At 39.3% G+C, this 23,913-nt stretch overlaps 1 long non-coding RNA gene across 2 annotated transcripts in view; it reads left to right on the top strand.

Annotated features, from left to right (window-relative positions):
• The window catches only part of LOC113897387, a 35,525-nt gene extending 14,864 nt beyond the window's left edge, over nucleotides 1–20,661 (top strand). Inside the window, exons 1-3 of one of the 2 annotated variants that reach the window (XR_003512335.1) lie at nucleotides 2,034–2,198; nucleotides 4,027–4,102; nucleotides 19,631–20,661. This is a non-coding gene — a long non-coding RNA (uncharacterized LOC113897387). Of the gene's footprint in view, nucleotides 1–2,033; nucleotides 2,199–4,026; nucleotides 4,103–19,630 lie in introns of those variants that run through there. The other variant, XR_003512334.1, reaches the window with a different exon arrangement.
• Nucleotides 20,662–23,913: the final 3,252 nt, after the last annotated feature.

Here is a 23,913-nt window from a genome sequence, read left to right as displayed (position 1 = left end):
AGAGGAGCCTGGTAGGCTGCAGTCCTTGGGGTCGCTAAGAGTCAGACACAACTGAGCTACTTCACTTTCACTTTTCACTTTCATGCATTGGAGAAGGAAATGGCAACCCACTCCAGTGTTCTTGCCTGGAGAATCCCAGGGACGGGGGAGCCTGGTGGGCTGCCGTCTATGGGGTCACACAGAGTCGGACATGACTGAAGCAACTTAGCAGCAGCAGTATATATAATGAAACACACATATTGTAAGTGTACCATTTATGGAGTTTTGACAAATGCAGACACCTGTGTTACCCATCCCATCCAGATGCAAACATTCCCACCATCTCAGAAAGTTGCCCCATGCCACCTTCCCATTCAGTCCCTACACCACCATCCCCCAGAGGTAATCACTCATCTGGATTTTTCCACTATAAATTGGCCTCACTTTGTTCATAAATAACATTTTTTAAGCTACAAATCAATACATATTTATTTAAGGGCATTTTAACATATTTATAGAAATACTGGAGATTATAAAAAGTATAAAACATTTTGTAGTCATTTTCATTTAAGCATTTTCTCAATTAATTAAAAACTCTTCAGGAAAATAACTTTTAATGGCTACATCATCATTGGCTGTTTGAATGAGCTCCATGATAATCCTATCATGGTAATACAGTTATCTCCCCTGTTGTCAGGAGGAAAGTGTGGCAGGTTCAGTAAGCAGGCCTGAAGGAAGATGAGTTGATTGAACAGAGACATACCGAGTAGTTTTAATTGCTCACCTCATGTTTTTCTTCCTCCTTTGCTGAGCTGTTTATATCTCAGCTGTTGGCCTCTGTGTTGATTTCTCTTACTCCCTAGTATTCTTAGTAAAAATCTTCTGATCATGCCCTATTCTGAAGGGATTCAGAAGCATTTCTAATGAAGGCTCACTTGGTTTTAATCCACCCAGGAGCTGACTGAGACAAGCAGCAGTGACCGTGGGCTTAGGGGAGACAAGGTCCTGCTCCATGCAGGGGCCCTTTTTAGCAGATTGACAGCAGTGGATCTAAGTTGGTCTGGAGACCACAGATGTGGGCATGATGGCACTCATACAAGCAGTTTCAAGGTAATGCATCAAAAGTTGCCCTGCCACTTCCCCACTAATTAATTGACAATATATTTTTAAAATAAAACTTTTCTTGTTCCTGTTATATGCAAGCCACTGTTTTACATGTTATATCTGCATTATATTAATCCCTAGAACATCTCTATGAGGTTCAGTTCAGTACAGTCGCTCGGTAATGTCCGACTCTTTGTAACCCCATGGACTGCAGCACGCCAGGCCTCCCTGTCCATCAGCAACTCCTGGAGTTTACTCAAACTCATGTCCATTGCATCAGTGATGCCATGCAACCATCTCACCCTCTGTCATCCCCTTCTCCTCCCATCTTCGATCCTCCCCAGCATCAGGGTCTTTTTCAATGAGTCGGTTCTTTGCATCAAGTGGCCAAAGTATTGGAGTTTCAGCTTCAGCATCAGTCCTTCCAATGAACACCCAGGACTGATCTCCTTTAGAATGGACTGGTTGGATCTCCTTGCAGTCCAAGGGACTCTCAAGAGTCTTCTCCAATACCACAGTTCAAAAGCATCAACTCTTTGGCGCTCAGCTTTCTTTATAGTCCAAGGAAATACGATAGCTTTGACTAGACAGACCTTTGTTGGTAAAGTAATGTCTCTGCTTTTTAATATGCTGTTTAGATTGGTCATAACTTTTCTTCCAAGGAGCAAGCGTCTTTTAATTTCATGTCTACAGTCATAATCTGCAGTGATTTAGGAGCCCCAGAAAATAAAGTTTCTCACTGCTTCCATTGTTTCCCCATCTATTTGCCATGAAGTGATAGGTATTATTATTTTCCTCATTTTGCTGAGGAGGAAAGCCTAGACTTAGTGAGGTTAAGTAACTTGCCTAACTTCACACGTGTAATAAGTAGTAGTTTGAACTGGAACCTAAACAAGGGGATTCAGATTCTGACTACCCTCTGCCTCATATCTATTCCTTACAGAAATAAAACATGAGGATGTTTCCTTCAGGATTTAATGTTTGGCTCTAAGCATGCCATCCATGATTTTTGTAGACTTGGCCTGGGTAGGCTCAGTTCACAACCAGGAGCACCAGGTTTCCAGATGGACCAGCGTCCAGAGCAGGGATCGAACGCTTTGTCTCTCAAGTGCCAGGTAGTTTGTATTTCAGGCCTTGCAGGCCATACAATCTGTCATAACTACTTAACTCTGCCTTTGTAGCTTCCCTAGATGGTACGTAAATAAACTAACATAGTCCTGTTTCAGTAACACTTTGTTTACACAATCAGATGGCGAATGCATTTGGCTGATGGGCCATAATTTGCTAACTCCTAGTCTTGAGAAGTGCTTAAAATACTATGGATAACAACTTCTTTGAGACTCAGATGAAAGTAATGGATTCCTTACCCATAAATGAGCCACATAAGCACATGCATAAAAGCTTTTGCATATTTTAATATATAGGTCAATATTTACAAGTGTGTGTGTGAAAGTTGCTCAGTCATGTCCAACTGTTTAATATACATATGTATATATTTAAATGGTATGATGTTTTTACCTATACTGATATGTTGCCTTGAAAATTTTTTCTTTTTCTGATTTGCAGAAAAATCAGAATACAAAATAATCTTTGCAAGTACTTTACCTTATAAATATTTTTCATGAGAAAATTAATTATATCCCCAACAAACTGAAGTAATTCCAATTTGTATATTGTATATTCAAAGCATAAAGCAAAGATTAAAGAGAAGGAAAGAGAAAACCAGGCATTTGTAAACAGTCACCCGACATCAAAATTGATCTTCACTAATCTTTTAGAGTAGAATTGTGGCCAAAGTAGTTTTAGTTTTCCACCTGCCTCTCTAACCACCTAATGCCCAGCTCTGATGAAGTTAATGGTAGCTCTCTGGCAGTAGGCAAGGACTCCTTCAGATATTTTAATAGAATCTGTGTAGTCAATATATATCAGATGCCAAAGGCAATCAGTGATTATGGCTTTCCGTCCAGAGTCACAAAATCAGATGTGTTGTCAAGCATCACAAATATACTTTCTGCACCGTATAAGAACTGTTTGGGAAACACATGTAGTGTCATGTTAAACACATCATTGTCTTTGCTGTGCTTAGTCACTCAATCATTTCTTTGCAACCCCGTGAACTGCAGCCCACTAGACTCTTCTGTCCGTGGGGACGCTCCAGGCAAGAATACTGCAGTGGATTGCCATGCCTTCCTCTAGGGGATCTTCCCAACCCAGGGATTGAACCCAGGTCTCCTGCATTGCAGGTGGATTCTTTACCATCTGAGCCACCAGGGAAGCCCAAGAATACTGAAGTGGGTAGCCTATCCCTTCTCCAGGGGAACTTTCTGACCCAGGACCAAACTGGGGGGTCTCCTGCATTGTAGGTGGATTCTTTACCAGCTGAGCTACCAGGGACACCCATGTCCCATTATATTTAGTGGTAAATCTTAAAAGAAATGCTATGTAAGACTCACTATATTTCATTTCTTTGTCAATTTCTAACTGAAGCTTGGTGTTGAGCAAAGAAAATAAGTGTAATGATCATGATGTCACTGTATGTTTTCCTTAATTTATCTCCATAGGAAACTATTCTTGGCTGAATAACATGGTGGTGACGATGGAAACTATACTTTAAGTGGCCACACCCAGGAGCATTCCATATCCCTTACACAACCATGTTCTTTGGTCACAATAAAGAAAATAATTTGAAATGAAAATATGTTTCCCCCAAAGATGAAATCAAGGCAACAGAAAAGAAGTTCAAGAAATAAAGATATATATTTGTGTCTGACTCATTGAGCCCTCCAAAGCTATCAAAAGAAAATTAGAGTGCATGGTTTATCAAAACAAAATCTTCTTTAGATATTTTTTGCAGCTATTTGAATAACTAGTGAACTGCAAGCTTTTGGTATGAAATCCTTCTTTTTAAATAGAGATATTATTGACATGTCATTTCTTTTTCAGCCTGCAAGGACTCTGTTAATGGATCCCAGATCACAGACAAAGCCATTGCAGCTTTAGTTAAAAAGCATGGAAACAGGTAAAATAATGATAAATATTTCATTTACATGTAGCTTCCATTTATGTATGTTTGTATTTCTTTATCTGATGTTCTTATCAAGCACTCATTGAGGTAGGCATTACCTACAGTTGTCTGTCAAGTAATCTGAGACTCAGAGACAGTTCAGTTCAGTTCAGTTTAGTCGCTCAGTCGTGTCTGACTCTTTGCAACCCCATGAATCGCAGCATGTCAGGCCTCCCTGTCCATCACCAACTCCCGAAGTTCACTCAAACTCATGTCCATCGAGTCGGTGATGCCATCCAGCCATCTCATCCTCTGTCGTCCCCTTCTCCTCCTGCCCCCAATCCCTCCAAGCATCAGGGTCTTTTCCAATGAGTCAACTCTTCGCATGAGGTGGCCAAAGTATTGGAGTTTCAGCTTTCCTTCCAAAGAAATCCCAGGGCTGATCTCCTTCAGAATGGACTGGTTGGATCTCCTTGCAGTCCAAGAGACTCTCAAGAGTCTTCTCCAACACCACAGTTCAAAAGCATCAATTCTTCGGCGCTCAGCTTTCTTCACAGTCCAACTCTCACATCCATACATGACCACTGGAAAACCATAGCCTTGACTAGACAGATCTTTGTTGGCAAAGTAACATCTCTGCTTTTGAATATGCTGTCTAGGTTGGTCATAACTTTTCTTCCAAGGAGCAAGTATCTTTTAATTTCATGGCTGCAGTCACCATCTGCAGTGATTTTGGAGCCCCAAAAAATAAAGTCTGACAGTTTCCACTGTTTCCCCATCTATTTCCCATGAAGTGATGGGACCAGATGCCATGATCCCAACCCAGGGAATGAACCCAGCTCTCCTGCATTGCAGGCAGATTACTTACTGTCTGAGCCACCAGGGAAGTCCATTACCTAGCCCATGAACCCTAGTTACCTTATTTATAAAATATGGGTAATAATAATCATCAAGGAGAGCTGTTGTGAAAATTAAAAAATAGTATACATAAAACCCTTAGTGACTAGTACTTAGTGTTTGCTCAATAAATGCTACTTTATTTTATTCCAGGCTCCATTGATTATCCCCCACTCTGAATGCCTACAGCACACATTCCCAACTGTTTCTATAATTATAACCTTGTCTTCTTAACCAACTTTTAACACAAGAATACTTTAAACCCCTACAGGAATGCAGGCACAATGCAAGACATAACTTGGGGAAACACCTCGAATGGCTTGTAAATTGTGTAGTAGCTTACTTGGTAGAAAAACACACCAAGGAGTGTGGCCCCTGTGATGTAAAAAAAAAAAAAAAAAAAGCCTGGAACTGTCCAATAAAACCTCATCAAATTGAAATCTGACTGGCAAAGTATTTAAGTAAATTAAGAAGGCCAACATTTCTTATGTAAGTTGGCAGCAGCTTGTGGTTTCTCTGAATTATCTCAAGTCTTTTGAATACTAGTCCTTGAACAATTTTGCCATAGTCAAATGGAAAGATAAAACTAGAAATGCAGTGTTGGCACTGAAATCCAAAATGGTCCCTTTTGCCATAGTTTCATATCTCATGGTCACTCACTTTGGAATATTAATACAATGCTTTGGTTCAGAAGGTTCCAGTGTACTTTTTCTTGTTTCTTTGTTAAAACTATTTTGACTGTATTTGCTTTGAATTATTTCTAATGCATCAGTTTTTAAAAAAATAATTGTATAGAACCTTTGTCTTTAGCATTTTAGCAAATATTTTCCTACATTATAGAAAGCTTGCTATTAGCATCATTTTAACCTTTTCAAAATGTATTAGCCATCTCTTAAGTTTTGAACAGTTAGGATGTTCCTAATGTTTTGAAGTAAAAGCTACACCAATGATACTTTTTGCATGGAGAGTCCCATCTCCCCCTTAATGACTATTAAGGCTAGATTCTTCAAAGTGGAATTTCTGGATTTAACTTTTCTTAATTTACATTTTCAAATGTTCTCAAGGACTGGATTAACATATACTCCATCAACAGTGGAAAAGAATGCCTGTTCATCATACACTTGCCAGTCACTGTTCTTTGGCAGTGGGGGTGGAAAATTGAGGGGTAGAAACAAAGTGAACTTCACTGATTTGATGAATAAAAAAGTTTTTTCTCTTGTAAGATTACTTTCTTATTCTTGTCTTTGATTACTTAGTTTTATCTTTATCTATTTGTTTGCTATTTGCATTTTGTCAATTATTAATTTTCTGTTCAAGTCCTATTGAAGGCATAGTGGGTTTTGTAACAAAGAAATTTCATTAATTTTAAGACAGCACAGTACTTTTCTATCTAGATGTCAGAATCTTCTATGTATGTTTTATTTTACTTCTTATATATTTGCTGAAACAATTTTTTTTTTACTTTAAAACATACAAAGTTAAAGGAGCACATAAAAACTGCCATTAATTTGTTAAAATGGCAACCCACTCCAGTACTCTTGCCTAGAAAATTCCATGGACGGAAGAGCCTGGTAGGCTACAGTTCACTGGGTCGCAAAGAGTCAGACACAACTGAATGACTTGACTTTAATTGGAGGATAATTGCTTTACAATGTTGTGTTGGTTTCTGCCATACAACGATGTGAATCAACCATAAGTATACATACATCCCTCCTTCTTGAACCTCCCTCCCGTCCATCCCCCATCCCACTCCTCTAGGTCATCACAGAGCACCAGGCTGAGCTCCCTACGGTATACAGCAACTTCTTACTAGCCATCTGTTTTACACACGGTAATGTGTATGTTTCAATGCTACTCTCTTGATTTGTCCCACCCTTTCCTTCCTTCACTGAGTCCAAAAGTCTGTTCTCTATATCTGTGTCTCTATTCCTACCCTGCAAATAGGTTCCTCAGTACCACTTCTCTAGATCCCGTACATATGAGTTAACATATGATATTTGCTTTTCTCTTTCTGACATACTTCACTCTGTAACAGACTCTAGGTCCACCCATCTCAGTTCAACTGACTCGAATTCGTTCCTTTTTTGAAATTGCCCTTAATTTTAATACTCAGTGATGAGCACTGTTTACATCTTATTATTTACTTTCAGTCTGTATTCTATATGTGGGGAAATGTTTTAAACAAAACTATAATCACAAGGATAGTTTTTGTAGTATTTCTTTTCATTAGGTGCATGGAGAGAATATTCTCAATTCATTAAATACCCTTTGAAAGTATAATTTTTAATGATTGTGTAAAACAAATGCACAATTTCACTACAGATCTTTGGACAATTATTAAATGTTTGCTGTTTTATGTAGTATGGGACTTCCTTGGTAGTTCAGCTGGTAAAGAATCCTCCTGCAATGCAGGAGACCCCAGTTCAATTCCTGGGTCAGGAAGATCCCCTGGAGAAGGAAGAAACTATCCACTCCAGTATTCTTGGGTTTCCCCTGGCTCAAACGGTAAAGAATCTGCCTGCAGTGCAGGAGACCTGGGTTCGATGCCTGGGTTGGGAAGATCCCCTGGAAGAAGATATGGCAACCGACTTCAATATTCTTGCCTGGAGAATCCCCATGGACCAACGAGCCTGGCAGTCTATAGTCCATGGGGTCACAAAGAGTTGGACATGACTGAATGACTAACCATATATATAATATGATGAAAATTCTAAGATAGAATCTTAGAGGTGGAATTATTGGATCAGAGGGTAAGAATACAAATACTGCAAAACAGCTTTCTAGAAAGGAGTCACAATATGCATTCCAACAGAATTTAACAATGTAATCTAACCTCACTTTGCTAGCACTGACTACTATTATAATTTTAAATAAAAATATTTGCTTCTTTGATAGACTGGAGTTCTATATTATCAATTTGCTTTGCTGCTCTTTGATAGCAAAATTGAACATCATGTTTATTGATTATTTGTCTCTATTCTTCTATGGAGTACATGTTTGTATTCTTTTCACAGTTAAATATTTATTATTTTTTTAAATATTTTATTCTTGGATATTATTCTTTGAAAACGAAAAACATACATAAATATAACTATGTATTTCTAACACCCCCAAATTATCTGCTATCAATATTTAAAAATTTTTTCAGTCTTCTTTTTCCTTATCTTTTCAAGGAAAAAGTCTTCAGCTTATGATTTATATGCCCATTATACATAATTTATTTTGTTTTTCTTCATAATTGAAGGATTGATAAGAATTCTCAGCATTTTACTGTCAGCTTGAATTCTGGGTGTATGGGTGGGGTAGGAATTAAGTCATGCTAAACCGTGAACTTCCTGATGTTCAAGCTGGTTTTAGAAAAGGCAGAGGAACCAGAGATCAAATTGCCAACATCCGCTGGACCATGGAAAAACCAAGAGAGTTCCAGAAAAACATCTATTTCTGCTTTATTGGCTATGCCAAAGCCTTTGACTGTGTGGATCACAATAAACTGTAGAAAATTCTGAAAGAGATGGGAATACCAGAACACCTGATCTGCCTCTTGAGAAATCTGTATGCAGGTCAGGAAGCAACAGTTAGAACTGGACATGGAACAACAGACTGGTTCCAAATAGGAAAAGGAGTACGTCAAGGCTGTATATTGTCACCCTGCTTATTTAACTTCTATGCAGAGTATATCATGAGAAACGCTGGACTGGAAGAAACACAAGCTGGAATCAAGATTCCTGGGAGAAATATCAATAACCTCAGATATGCAGATGACACCACTCTTATGGCAGAAAGTGAAGAGGAACTCAAAAGCTTCTTGATGAAAGTGAAAGTGGAGAGTGAAAAAGTTGGCTTAAAGCTCAACATTCAGAAAACAAAGATCATGGCATCCGGTCCCATCACTTTATGGGAAATAGATGGGGAAACAGTGTCAGACTTTATTTTTGGGGGCTCCAAAATCACTGCAGATGGTGACTGCAGCCATGAAATTAAAAGACGCTTACTCCTTGGAAGGAAAGTTATGACCAACCTAGATAGCATATTCAAAAGCAGAGACATTACTTTGCCAACAAAGGTCTGTCTAGTCAAGGCTATGGTTTTTCCAGTGGTCATGTATGGATGTGAGAGTTGGACTGTGAAGAAGGCTGAGCGCCGAAGAATTGATGCTTTTGAACTGTGGTGTTGGAGAAGACTCTTGAGAGTCCCTTGGACTGCAAGGAGATCCAACCAGTCCATCCTGAAGGAGATCAGCCCTGGGATTTCTTTGGAGGGAATGATGCTAAAGCTGAAACTCCAGTACTTTGGCCACCTCATGCGAAGAGTTGACTCATTGGAAAAGACTCTGAGGCTGGGAGGGATTGGGGGCAGGAGGAGAAGGGGACGACAGAGGATGAGATGGCTGGATGGCATCACTGACTCGATGGACGTGAGTCTGAGTGAACTCTTGGAGTTGGTGATGGACAGGGAGGCCTGGCATGCTGCGATTCATGGGGTCGAAAAGAGTCGGACACGACTGAGCAACTGATCTGATCTGATCTGAATCCTTCTTTGATGCAGAATTTCTTTCTTTCCTTTACCCTCAGATCAGTAGTATAAACTAAAAACCAATTGGTTTTATACTATCATGGGCTCACAGAATTGTGAAGAAGTTTCTAATGCCCTTTAATCCAGTGCTTCTCAGACTTTTATGTGCATACAAATCCCCTGGGGATTTTGTTAAAATGCAGATTATGACTCTGTTGGTCCAGGATGTGACCTGAGAATCTGCATATCTGGCCAGTTCCCGCAAAGTGCTGATACTGTCTGCTTGTAAAACATGCTTTGAGTAGCAGGACTCTCATCTAGTAATCATTATGGATGTGGTTTAGAGACGAAGGCATCTAAGGGTGGTGATGGTGCAAACTCAGAGAGAAATGAGATATTTATGAATGAAATGGATAGAAGTTGCTGAGAAACTGGAATAGTACATGAGGAACAGAAGATACCAAGAATAGTTTCCAGAGGTCAGTCTTTTAAAATTAGATAAATGATGGCAGCTCTAGATATCGATCCAGATTATTATCCTGCTCTGGATTGCTTATGGCCCTGAATCTTTTTCAGCCACTTAAGAAACTTAAGAATTTTGGTTCCTACTGGAGCCACATAGATTTTCCACCATCCTTGTGTCCAAATTTTCAAGATCTAAATACTCTTCATCTTCCTCTATTGGGTTCATTATGGATTTTTTCTCAAGAAAGGCCTGTAATCTTCATGTCATCATGAGTTAGTTCTCATGATGTTACCTAACCACTTCTACTTTTTTTAAATTGAATTATAGATGATTTGGGCTTCCCAGGTAGCACTAGTGTTAAAATCAAAACAAAGAAAAAAACCCACCTGCCAATGCAGGAGATGTAAGAGACTTGGGTTTGATCCCTGGATTGGGAAGATCTCCTGGAAGAGGGGATGACATCCCACTCCAGTATTCTTGCCTGAAGAAACCCATGGACAGAGGAGCCTAGAAGGCTACAGTCTCTGGAGTCTCAAGGAGTTGGATATGACTGAAGTGACTTAGCATGCATAGCTGATTTACAATGTTGTGTTAGTTCCTGCTGTACAGCAAAGTGACTCAGTTATACATATACATACATACTCATGTTTGTAGTCTTTTCCACTGTGGTTTATTACAGGATATTAAATATGGTTTCCTGTGTTATAAAATAGGTTGTTCATCTATTTTGTGTATAGTTGTCTATATCTGCTAATGCCAAACTCCTAATTTATCCCTCCCCTAAGCCCTTTTCCCTTTGGTAGCCTTTTTGTTTTCTATGTCTGTGAGTCTGTTTCATAAATAAGTTCATTTGTGTCATATTTTAGATTTCACATATAAGTAATATCATATGGTATCTCTCTTTCTCTTTCTGACTTACTTAGTGTGATACTTTCTAATTATGATAATTTCATGTTGCTGCCATTCTTTTTTATGGCTGAGTAGTATTCCATTGTAACCACTTCCACTTTTATGTAATAAATATTGGCATTACGTTTGCTTTTAGATCATTAACACATTTTAGGGCTTATGATCTTCAAATGTACCCATATCCATTATATCCTCCACTGCCATTCTGTTAAGTATATATTCAGTTCAGTTCAGTTGCTCAGTCGTGTCTGACTCTTTGCAACCCCATGAATTGCAGCACACCAGGACTCCCTATCCATCACCAACTCCCGGAGTCCACCCAAACCCATGTCCATTGAGTCGGTGGTGCCATCCAACCATCTCATCCTCTGTCATCCCCTTCCTCCTCCCCTCAATCTTTCCCAGCATCAGGGTTTTCTCAAATGAGTCAGCTCTTCACATCAGGTGGCCAAAGTATTGAAGTTTCAGCTTCAACATCAGTCCCACCAATGAACACCCAGGACTGATCTCCTTTAGGATGGACTGGTTGCATCTCCTTGTAGTCCAAGGGACTCTCAAGAGTCTTTTCCAACACCACAGTTCAAAAGCATCAATTCTTCAGGGCTCAGTTTTCTTTATAGTCCAACTCTCACATCCATACATGACCACTGGAAAGACCATAACCTTGACTAGACAGACCTTTATTGGCAAAGTAATGTCTCTGCTTTTTAATATGCTGTCTAGGTTGGTCATCAGAGAAGGCAATGGCACCCCACTCCAGTACTCTTGCCTGGAAAATCCCATGGACGGAGGAGCCTGGTAGGCTGAAGTCCATGGGGTCGCTAAGAGTCAGACATGACTGAGCGACTTCACTTTCACGTTTCACTTTAATGCACTGGAGAAGGAAATGGCAACCCACTCTAGTATTCTTGCCTGGAGAATCCCAGGGACAGAGGAGCCTGGTGGGCTGCCGTCTATGGGGTCGCACAGACTCGGACACGACTGAAGCAACTTAGCAGCAGGTTGGTCATAACTTTCCTTCCAAGGAATAAACGTCTTTTAATTTCATGGCTGCAGTCACCATCTGCAGTGATTTTGGAGCCCAGAAAAATAGTCAGCCACTATTTCCACTGTTTCCCCATCTATTTTCCATGAAGTGATAGGGAAACAGTGGAAATAGTGGCTGACTTTACGTATCACTTCTGCAACATGACCCTCTTACAATAGTTAGAGGTTTTTACAAAAACATGTGATTTTACTGATGTTTATCTCTTGCTTCAGCTTGCCCACAATCATCTCCAGAACTATTGTTCACAACAGCTCATGTTCATGCATGGATTACCTCTTCAGTGAGTTCAAACACACACACATATTATTACATATTTAAGTACTTCATCTACAGAATGATTATGATTACTAATCCCATAATTTATAACAAGCCCAGCCTAAATTTGTAGTAGTGAGTTGTACAGCGCTTTTGCCTATGAGAACCTTTCTACCCTTCCCTATAATTCCAAAGCCCTGTTTTCAAATGTTTACATAAATAACATTACCAGTACAGTCTTTCTTCTATCTTAAAAAATTATGTGTATTTGAAAAATTCCTTGCATATTAAATATTTTAGCACACCATTTAGTAGGTAATTATAAAGTATAAAGAAAACTAATCAGAAATCACTCATATATTTACCATCTTAAGAAACAGAATATCATTGATTGCTTATAAACCTATGTACATTACCCTGCTTATATAATAGAGACCATCAATGGCCTTGACCTTTGTGAGAACCATTAATCTTGTTTTTATTTATAGTTTTACCACATGTGTATGCATCCTTAAAAAATAGCTTAATTTTGCCTATTAAAAATTTTGTAACTGGAGTCATTCTGTACATATTATTTTGTGACTTCCTTCTTTTGTTTAATATTTTTGTGAGATGAACTGATGTTAAAACATATGGTTATGGTATATTCATTTTAATCAATATATGGTATCCCATTGAACTAATATGTCACACTTTTTATTTTACTTAGGTTGTCCAATTTTTGGTTTATTGCAAACTATACTTCTGTGAAAAGACAGAGAAAATTTGGAAGTGAATGTTATTTTGGAGAGGAAAAATGAGTGTGTTCTTGGCTATATTGAGTTTGAAGTGCTTGAGGATATATAAGTGGAGATATTAAGCAGGTATAAGGATAGAGGTAAACCATTCAGATATGACTAGACCATTCAGGTATGACCTGAATCAAATCCCTTACTATTATAAGTGGAAGTGACAAATAGATTCAAGGGATTAGATCTGATAGACAGAGTACCTGAAGAGCTACGGATGGAGGCTAATGACATCGTACAGGAGGTGGTGATTAAGACCAACTTCAAGAAAAAGAAATGCAAAAAGGCAAAATGGTTGTCTGAGGCAGCCTTACAAATAGTTGAGAAAAGAAGAGAAGCAAAAGGCAAAGGAGAAAAGGAAAGAGATACCCATTAGAATGCAGAGTTCCAAGGAATAGCAAGGAGCAATAAGAAAGCCTCCCTCAGTGATCAGTGCAAAGAAATAGAGGAAAACAATAGAATCAGAAAGACTAGAGATCTCTTCAATAAAATTAGAGATACCAAGGGAACATTTCATGCAAAGACGGGACAGAAATGGTATGGACCTTACGGAAGCAGAAGATATTAAGAAGAGGTGGCAAAAATACACAGAAGAACTATACAAAAAAGATCTTCATGACCCAGATAACCACGATGGTGTGATCACTCACCTAAAGCCAGACATCCTGGAATGCAAAGTCAAGTGGGCCTTAGGAAGCATCACTATGAACAAAGATAGTGGAGGTGATGGAATTCCAGTTGAGCTATTTCAAATCCTAAAAGATGATGCTGTGAAAGTGTTGCACTTGATATGCCAGCAAATTTGGAAAACTCAGCAGTGGCCACAGGACTGGAAAAGGTCCGTTTTCATTCCAATCCCAAAGATAGGTAATCCCAAAGAATGCTCAAACTACTGCACAATTGCATTCATCTCACATGCTAGCAAAGTGATGCTCAAAATTCTCCAAGCCAGGCTTCAGCAATATGTGAACTGTGAACTTCCTGATGTTCAAGCTGGATTTAGAAAAGGCAGAGGAACCAGAGATCAAATTGCCAACATCCACTGGATCATCGAAAAAGCAAGAGAGTTCCAAAAAAACATCTATTTCTGCTTTATTGACTATGCCAAAGCCTTTGACTGTGTGGATCACAATAAACTGTGGAAAATTCTGAAAGAGATGGGAATACCAGACCACCTGACCTGCCTCTTGAGAAACTTGTTTGCAGGTCAGGAAGCAACAGTTAAAACTAGAGATGGAACAACAGACTGGTTCCAAAGAGGAAAAGGAGTACATCAAGGCTGTATATTGTCACCCTGCTTGTTTAACTTATATGCAGAGCACATCATGAGAAATGCTGGGTTGGAGGAAGCACAAGCTGGAATCAAGACTGCTGGGAGAAATATCAATAACCTCAGATGTGCAGATGACACCACCCTTATGGCAGAAAATAGGAACTAAAGAGCCTCTTGATGAAAGTGAAAGAGAAGAGTGAAAAAGTTGGCTTAAAACTCAATATTCAGAAAACTAAGATCATGGCATCTGGTCCCATCACTCCATGGCAAATAGATGGACAGACAATGGAAGCAGTGACAGACCTTTTTTTTGGGGGGGGGGAGGCTCCGAAATCACTGCAGATGGTGACTGAAGCAATGAAATTAAAAGATGCTTGCTCCTTGGAAGAAAAGTTATGACCAACCTAGACAGTATATTAAAAAACAGAGACATTACTTTGCCAACAAAGGTCTGTCTAGTCAAAGCTATGGTTTTTCCTTGGACTATAAAGAAAGCTGAGCACCAAAGAATTGGTGCTTTTTAACTGTGGTGTTGGAGAAGACTCTTAAGAGTCCCTTGGACTGCAAGGAGATCCAACCAGTCCATCATAAAGGAAATAAGTCCTGAATATTCATTGGAAGGACTGATGCTGAAGCTGAAACTCCAGTACTTTGGCCACCTGATGCAACGAACTGACCCATTGGAAAAGATCCTGATGCTGGGAAGGATTGAAGGCCAGAGGAAAAGGGGACGACAGAGGATGACATGGTTGGGTGGCATCACGCACTCAATGGACATGAGTTTAAGTAAACTCCAGGTGTTGGTGATGGACAGGGAGACGTGGTGTGCTGCAGTCCACGGCGTCGCAAAGAGTCGGCCACAACTGAGTGACTGGACTGAACTGAACTGAAGGATAGAGGACTCTGGAGCTCAGAGCAGGATCTGCCTAGAGATGGACATTGTAGAAGCTATGGCTGACATCTAGAAAGAGATTATACTGTGAGGGGAGAAGAGGGTCTTGCCATTAGCCTTGAGAAGCCCCATTTGTCAATGATTATGTAAAGGAAGCTGAGTCTACAAAAGGAATGAGAAGGAAAAGCCAAAGATATATGAGGAAAACAAAAAAAAATGTGTTATTTTGAGAAATGGAGAAAAATTTTAAGAAATAGGCAGTGGTTAACAGTGTCCAGTGCTACTTAAAATGTATATAAATTGGGGATTTTAGCATGTTTATTGGATTTAGCTACTAGCAATCATTAATGATCTTCATGAGAACTGTTTTAGGGGTGTGACAGAGTAAAAAAACACATTGACATGAAATGATGAATGAATGGAACAGAGAAATTTTGTCTAAAAGGGTAGGAAAAAAAGGAAAAGTGATGACTGGATAGGAACAGGAAGTCAAAGGAGCCTTTTGGCTTTTCATTGATGGGACTTGATCAAATTCTGGTGAAAAGGTTCCATTTGAGACTCTCTGAGACTTCATACCAAGACTTGCTGCTGGAAGATCTAACAAGCTAATTGGAAGCAGGTGACAGTCCTGGGTCAGGTAATTGGGTTGGAGGTCAAACACTAAAAGAATAGCAGAAGGGGACAGACAATGAGGTCAACAGCATGTGAAAGACATCATAACTGAATAATAATTGGCAATCATTCAGTTGTCTTGCTAGCTTCCCAAGGTGGGCTGAATTCAGGGGAATTATATTTTTCTTAGATATGAATATCACCTCAAATACATTCCTCTAAGACTGTAGGAAAGGCAGTGTTCTCTCACATTCTGATGTTGAAGCTTCCCCAGTATTTCTTCTCTTAGGTCACCATGCCTGCTGGTCCTGCATACCTCATCCAATTTTGCAGTAGTCAACAGTAAAGGGTTATATCTGAGATTCTCAGTACCTGACTCTACCTCAAGTGTTTCCTCTTCTCTGAGACTCTAGTTCTCAAGCTAACTCTTGCATTTCCAGCTCAGTTTCCACCTTAGGCAGAATGTTAGATCAGACCCTACTGCTGCTGCTAAGTCGCTTCAGTCGTGTCCGACTCTGTGCGACCCCATGGACTGCAGCCTACCAGGCTTCTCCGTCCATGGGATTCTCCAGGCAAGAACACTGGAGTGGGTTGCCATTTCCTTCTCCAAGATCAGACACTACGGACCCTTAATAATTCAACATCCTCATTTTACATATGAGGAAACGAGCCTCAGAGAGGTAAAGGACTGGTCCTAAGAGTATCCACTGCAAAAAGGTGTAGGCTTTTTAATACTAAAGTACACATTCTTTCATGGTGTTGATAGGTTTAGTCACTAAGTTGTGTCTGACTCTTACCACCCCATGGACTGTAGCCTGCCAGGCTCCTCTGTCCTTGGGATTTCTCAGGCAAGAATACTGGAGTAGGTTGCCATTTCTTTCTCCAGGGGATCTTCCGAACCTAAGGACTGAACCTGGGTCTTCTGCATTACAAGCAAACTCTTTACTGACTGAACCACCAGGAAAGCCACTGTGTTAACTTTTAGTGAAATCTAACTTCTATTCAGTAACAAGTTCTAGTGGACTATGAGTAACTTGGCTGTAACACTATCAAATCAATAGAACAAATATGTATTTAAATAACTGGGAAATTAATCATGTCCTCAGAAAAAATGTTCTTATAATGGTTTGTCGTATTTTATTATAATACTTACACTCTATAATATGCTGTTTTTATTTCTGATTTTTGCTTCTATACACACAAATGTAGTCACAAACACACAACATATACTCATTCTACACCTGAATACTCTCCTATTGTCTTAAAAAAAAATTCCTTAATAGAAATTAACCTATCTAGATGGATGGGGCAATAAATTAATAGTTCATGTGTTAAAATGTCCCACAATAACTCATTCATGGTCCTGCATACCTCATCCAATTTTGCAGTAGTCAACAGTAAAGTCAACATATTACTCATGTAATATGAAATGATTTTGAAATAATGTACTAAAAATACACTGTCAGTTTAAAAAGGTATTTTATTATGTTGTGCTGGTTCTGGGGAATATAGATTAAAGCTTCATTATTCCGTAGTGAATTCAATTATCCAAGATGTAATCATGGACTCAGGACCCATGTGCCTGTGCTAACTACTCAAGTGACCTGGGAATAATTAGGAAGATTCCTGAGGTCAGTGATTGTCAAATTAAAGAGGCATGAGAATCACCTGGAGGGCTTGTTAAACCACAAGTCACCGGGCTCCACCCTCAGAGGTTCTGGGGTGGGCTCTAGGTATTTGTATTTCTAACAGGTTACTGCTGGTTACAGAACCACATTTGGAGGAGAGCTACTGCTTTAGGTAATCATTCAACTGAAAGTCACACAAAAAGAGGGACTGGTGGGAGTTTCCTGATTTCTTCAGAACCAACGCATGGGCTTGCAGTCTAATAGCAAGTACCCAATGTGCTCTTTTGTTCTGTTTGTTTTAAAATATTTACTTATTTATTTAACTGCGTGGGGCCTTAGTTGTGGCACACAGGATCTTTCCTTGTGGTGCATGGACTCTCTAGCTGTGGCATGCGGGCTCAGTAGTTGTGGCAACAGGCTTAGTTGCTCCGTGGCATGTGGGATCTTAGTTCCCTGACCCAAGGATTGAAGCCACATACCCTGAATTGCAAGGCAGTTTCTTAACCACTGGATGACAATGTAAGTCCTCCAAGTAGACAGTATTATTACTTATTATCTTCCCTGTGCCCTCACTACGACCTGAAATTTTCTAGGTCATAGTAGTGACTCAGGTCAGACAGATATGTGTGAAAAATATACCAAGAGCACCAAGCTGCTAGAACAGACACAAAGAACTGCGAGCTTTCATGTTTTAAAACAATCAGACAGGTTTACACGTCCTGTAATTTGAGAGTAAGGGGTGGTTTCATATTCCTGAATATAATCAATTTATAAGAAATGCGAAAATATTTTTATATAAACCTCCACTGCCATTGAGCATTGCTATCCTATAATTTAGGTGTCACTAAGATCATGGCAACTGGTCCCATCACTTCATGGGAAATAGATGGAGAAACTGGAAACAGTGTCAGACTCTATTTTTCTGGGCTCCAAAATCACTGCAGATGGTGATTGCAGCCATGAAATTAAAGACATTTACTCCTTGGAAGGAAAGTTATGACCAACCTAGATAGCATATTAAAAAGCAGAGATATTACTTTGCCAACAAAGGTCCATCTAGTCAAGGCTATGGTTTTTCCAGTGGCCATGTATGGATGTGAGAGCTGGACTGTGAAGAAAGCTGAGCGCCGAAGAATTGACGCTTTTGAACTGTGGTGTTGGAGAAGACTCTTTAAAGTCCCTTGGACTGCAAGGAGATCCAACCAGTCCATTCTATAGGAGATCAGTCCTGGGTGTTCATTGGAAGGACTGATGCTGAAGCTGAAACTCCAATACTTTGGCCACCTCATGTGAAGAGTTGACTCATTGGAAAAGACCCTGATGCTGGGAGGGATTGGGGGCAGGTGGAGAAGAGGACGACAGAGGATGAGATGGCTGGATGGCATCACCGACTCGATGGACATGAGTTTGAGTGAACTCCAGGTGTTGGTGATGGACAGGGAGGCCTGGCATGCTGTGATTCATGGGGTCGCAAAGAGTCGGACACGACTGAGCAACTGAACTGAACTGAAAAATTGAGTTGTCCAAGGTGCATGTTCTCAGCTGAGATCCAATAGGGTGAGGTTCTATCTTCTTGTTTTAGTCCTACTGTAAGGAGGTATCCTTTTCATGGTCCATTTAGTGCCATGTTTTCCCATTGTTTGTGCTTTTTATTAGTGACTTGCTATTAAAATGGCCTCCAAATATAGTACTGAAGAGCTATTTAGTATTCCTAAGGGTGAGAGGGCTATGGTGTGTCTTGTAGAGTAAATACACATGTCAAACTGGCTTTGTTCAAGTACGAGTTATAGTCCTGTTGGCCATGAGTTCAGTGTTAATGAATCAATAATATACATTAAATGAGGTGCTTTTAAACAAAAACACACATTAAAACAAGGTTATGTATTAACCAGTTGACAAAAACATTATGCCAGAAGCTCACAGTTATCTAACCCTGTATTTCCTTACGGGCAATGATTGAGGATTTGCTAACCCAGTGTTTGAGCAGCTTCCTAGAACACAACTACCATAAATAAGGCGAATCAACATGGCTTGGATTTGCTGAGGGCACCACGCTTAGTGAATTTTCTTTATCTGTTGATCAAGTCTACCAGTTCATTTCGTGTTATCAGCACTATATGTTCACTTCTCAAATATAATGTTAAAATGCAGACTTTCCACCATGAAAAAGTAAAAATGTCATTCAGGTGACTTGGGGAATCTGCTCAAGTGCAGTGAATCAGGGAGTACAGTATAATATTTTACTTTTTTTTTTTCCTTCCAGAGTCTCCACAAAATAGAAGTATTTGGCTGCCTTGCTCTTACTGCCAGGAGTGTGGGCTCCCTGGCCTCGCAGTGTTCACACCTTCAGATCCTGAATATTGGGAGAGTCCCCAAGGTCTCTAAGGCCTGCCTGGTCAGGAGCCTGGAGAACTTACAGGAGGAGACTGCCCTTAATGTTGCTGGCCTCAAAATGATGAGACTTCTTGGACTCAGACTGACATTTTAATTGGTTTCCACCTGCCTAAGTTTTCAGAACATAAAACTAAATAATGCTTCCATGTCTTTCCCACCTCATCATGAAATAATGTTCTGAAATGTACATTTTACAGGGGACAGAATCACAGAGTATCGGTGTGATAGAAAGGGTTTGGACAGTGGACCATTTCTTCTACTCAAGAGAAGAAATATTTGAAACTGTTTCACTGAGAAAACATTGCTATTTGGTTATAGAATATGTAGGTAGCAGATCTAAAAGTTGACCTAGTTAACTGAATCTTTTCCATTCTTCTAACTGAGTTAGTATTTACAATAATTCAATGGAACTATTAAATAAGAGATAATGATAATAGCTATTATTTACAGAGCCCCTTCCATGTTTCAGGAACATATAAGGCACTTGTTACACACATTATTTCACCAGCTTCCCATCTACCTGTGTGAGAAGAAGCATTGTCCCCAATTTACAGGTAGAGTCATTGAGGTTCTGGGAGGTGAAAGAAAAATGGTCCAGGTCATGAAGCTTGTAAGTCTGGACCCAGGTTTGCTGGTTTCCCCCACTATATTCACTTGGCTTCAGTCTGTGTGAGAAGGGAATCTGTCCTCCCCCTCAGACATGATTAGCCAAACGGTGATGTGACAATGGGACAGGCTGCTTTTCACAAATTAAATGTTGATTGAAATTCTGTGAGCTTGGAGTGGATAGTACTTCTGGCTGAAAACAGATTATTATCATTCTGTTTGATGCTGGTTGATTGGAAGCCAATGAAAAGATATTCTGACTTCAGCAGTTGCATTAAAAATTTTAAGTTCTCAGTTTTCTCTTTTTACTAGGATTATCTTGGGTTCTGAAGTGTTCTTGCCTTAAACCCTGAATGAATTAACAAGAGAAGAACAATACTATATTTCTCCTTCTTTTTAATCAAAATGTCATGTCTTTGAAAGGAATTCTTCTTTAAGAGATGACAGTTTGCTCTTAGCTTGCTTGATGTTGTATTTAGATATGTTTGGGGAAGTCTTTCACAAACTCAAAATTCTGGGAATAAGTAAGCTTTCATTCTTAGTCTCTTTTCACTCAAAACAGCAAACTCACACAACAATAGCTCAATCTTACTCAGTTTCTAGGCATTCACTTTTAATCCATGAAGAGTTCCTAAATGAGCATTATGTGAGCCATTCTGGATTACTCAATATCCTAAATAAGATGATGGGTGCCCTACAAGGACAGGGCCTATTGCTTAAATTATTTGAGTGTACTAATGCTGTATTACTATCATATTTGAGTTTCTGTTGTTAATCTAAACACAATATGGGATAAACATGTCCATGACTCTCCTTGATATTCAGATGGGGATTCTGTAGATTCTGGCACTAAAACAGATGTGCAAGAGCACAGATTTGGAGCCTAGCCCCAAAAGGTCATTGGGGCTTTCGGTGTTGATCACGAAGCAAAGCTCAGTTCCCAGCACATATTCAGTGCACTGTAAATTTTTGTTAACTTCATGATTGGGTTGAAACCAGGTTCTGAAGGCTGTATCACAGTAAATTATGTGTCAATTGAATTTTTGAGAATCAATTCTCATTTTGAATGTATAGTAAGAGCTTGTTATACTTAAGAACTTTGCCTAGAATCATCTGTAAAATGAATAGCTTCTTCTTAATTTGCCTACTCTGTAAGTTTTACTTAAAAAAAAAAAAACAATTATATATTCCCTCACACTGCACATTTCATACCTGCGATTCATTTATTTTGCATTTGGGAGTTTGTATCTCTTAATCTCCCTCAGCTACTTCTCTCTTCCTCCTACCCTCCCACCTCTGGAAACCAGCTCTTTTTTTTCTCTGTATCTATAACTCTGTTCCTGTTTTATTATATTAGATTCCACATGTAAGTGAAATCATACAGTATTTGTCTTTCTCTGACTTATTTTACTTAGCATATACCCTCTAGGGCCATTCATGTTGTCACAAATGATAAGATTTCATTCTTTTTTATGGCTTGGGTCTGTGTTCAGTGCCTAGCACCATCCTAATTACAATTAGGTGCTTATTAGTGATTTTTTATATAATGATGATATTAGGGAAATAAAATATTTATGTTAATAGAGTACTATGTAGTCATTAAAATGATGGTCAAAAGTAAAAACCTAATGAGCAATAGTTAAGATAAGTAGAAAAATCATATAAAATCTTGGAGTTAGCCATAGATTATATTGATTTTCCAACATTTATCAGGTTCCAGTTTGGTACATCCTGATCCTTTATAACATTAGTTTATTAGCATTTCATAACTTGTTTCATTAAAACACAACCTATGAAACCTACACTTTTCACTGTAGAATCTTACAGCTAATTTCATTTTATATCATCAGTTTTTCAAGGTCTCTCTTACTTGCTGATTTTACTAATAAAGAACCTTGGTGCTTGCATCAGATCACAGTTTATTTCTAAACTGAAAATGCTTTGGAAAAAGCATGGGCTTTGGAACCACCAGTTCCAGATTTGATTTTCAGCTTTGTTTTTTACACAGGGGTAGCTTTAACAAGACATTTAATTACCAGACCCACAATTTCCTTATTTGTAAAGTGGGGATAAAAATATCTATTTTGTTGGGACTACTGAAAGATTTAGAGCTAACACACATAAAATCCCTTGCTCAGAATCCAACATACCTCAGGCAGTCCTCCAATGAAAACTATTAATATGATTGTGATGATGATTATAACACAGCTGAGAAAAACGAACATTTTAATCTCTAACACTCTCCATTCATTGCCCCATCTTCTCTGTGAAGAGAGACGTGTGCTTGAAAATAAATCCTGTCTGTATTCTCCTGTAGGTGAGAGATCAGACTGTCCATCTCATTGCACATGATGTCCTAAATTTGACAGTCTGGTCCTCAGCTCCTGCTCTCAGGTAACAGACCTGAGCTTGGTGGCAATCAACACCTATCTGGAAACTCTCGGGTACTTTCTTCTCTGTGGGATCCTAACCAGACCCCAGAAAAGTGGTTACATAAATCTTTAGGGTTTTGGCTTTGTTTTTTTGATTTTTCTTTATTTAAGTCACTGGAATAACCAATACACTCTAGTCGATGGATGGATGGACTGGAAGCCAGGATTCCACCTGATACATTTTTGTGTCTTGGCAGAGCAGCCAGCATCATTCTCTGCAATGACTTGACCCATCATCACTGACTGGAATTGAGGCAAAAGGAAAGGAATGGATGCATGATTTGGGGATATGTGAGACTTTGTTGGACCAAAGATTTTTTTTTCATGTTTTTTTTAAATATAAATTTATTTATTTTAATTGGAGGCTAAAAACTTTACAATATTGTATTGGTTTTGCCATATATTGACATGAATCTGCCATGGGTGTACATGTGTTCCCCATCCTGATCCCCCCTCCCACCTCCCTCCCCATCCCATCCCTCTGGGTCATCCCAGTGCACCAGCCCTGAGCATCCTGTATCATGCATCAAACCTGGTCTAGCGATTCATTTCACATATAATAATATACATGTTTCAGTGCCATTCTCCCAAATCATCCCACCTTTGCCCTCTCCCACAGAGTCCAAAAGGCTATACATCTGTGTCTCTTTTGCTGTCTCACATACAGGGTTATCATTACCATCTTTCTAAATTCCATATATACGTGTTATTATACTGTATTGGTGTTTTTATTTCTGGCTTACTTCACTCTGTATAATAGGCTCCAGTTTCATCCACCCCATTAGAACTGATTCAAATTTATTCTTTTTAATGGCTGACTAATACTCCATTGTGTGTATGTACCACAGCTTTCTTATCCATTCATCTGCTGATGGACATCTAGGTTGCTTCCACGTCCTGGCTATTATAAACAGTGCTGCGATGAACATTGGGGTACACGTGTCTCTTTCAACTCTGGTTTCCTCGGTGTGTATGCCCAGTAGTGGGATTGTGCAATCCCACTGCTGTCGTATGGCAGTTCTATTTCCAGTTTTTTAAGGAATCTCCACACTGTTCTCCATAGTGGCTGTACTAGTTTGCATTCCCACCAACAGTGTAAGAGGGTTCCCTTTTC

The sequence above is a fragment of the Bos indicus x Bos taurus genome, chromosome 8, assembly GCF_003369695.1.
Source record: "Bos indicus x Bos taurus breed Angus x Brahman F1 hybrid chromosome 8, Bos_hybrid_MaternalHap_v2.0, whole genome shotgun sequence".
NCBI lineage: Eukaryota > Metazoa > Chordata > Mammalia > Artiodactyla > Bovidae > Bos > Bos indicus x Bos taurus.
Note: the sequence above shows the minus strand (reverse complement) of the source record. Positions and strands in the feature narration are given on the sequence as shown.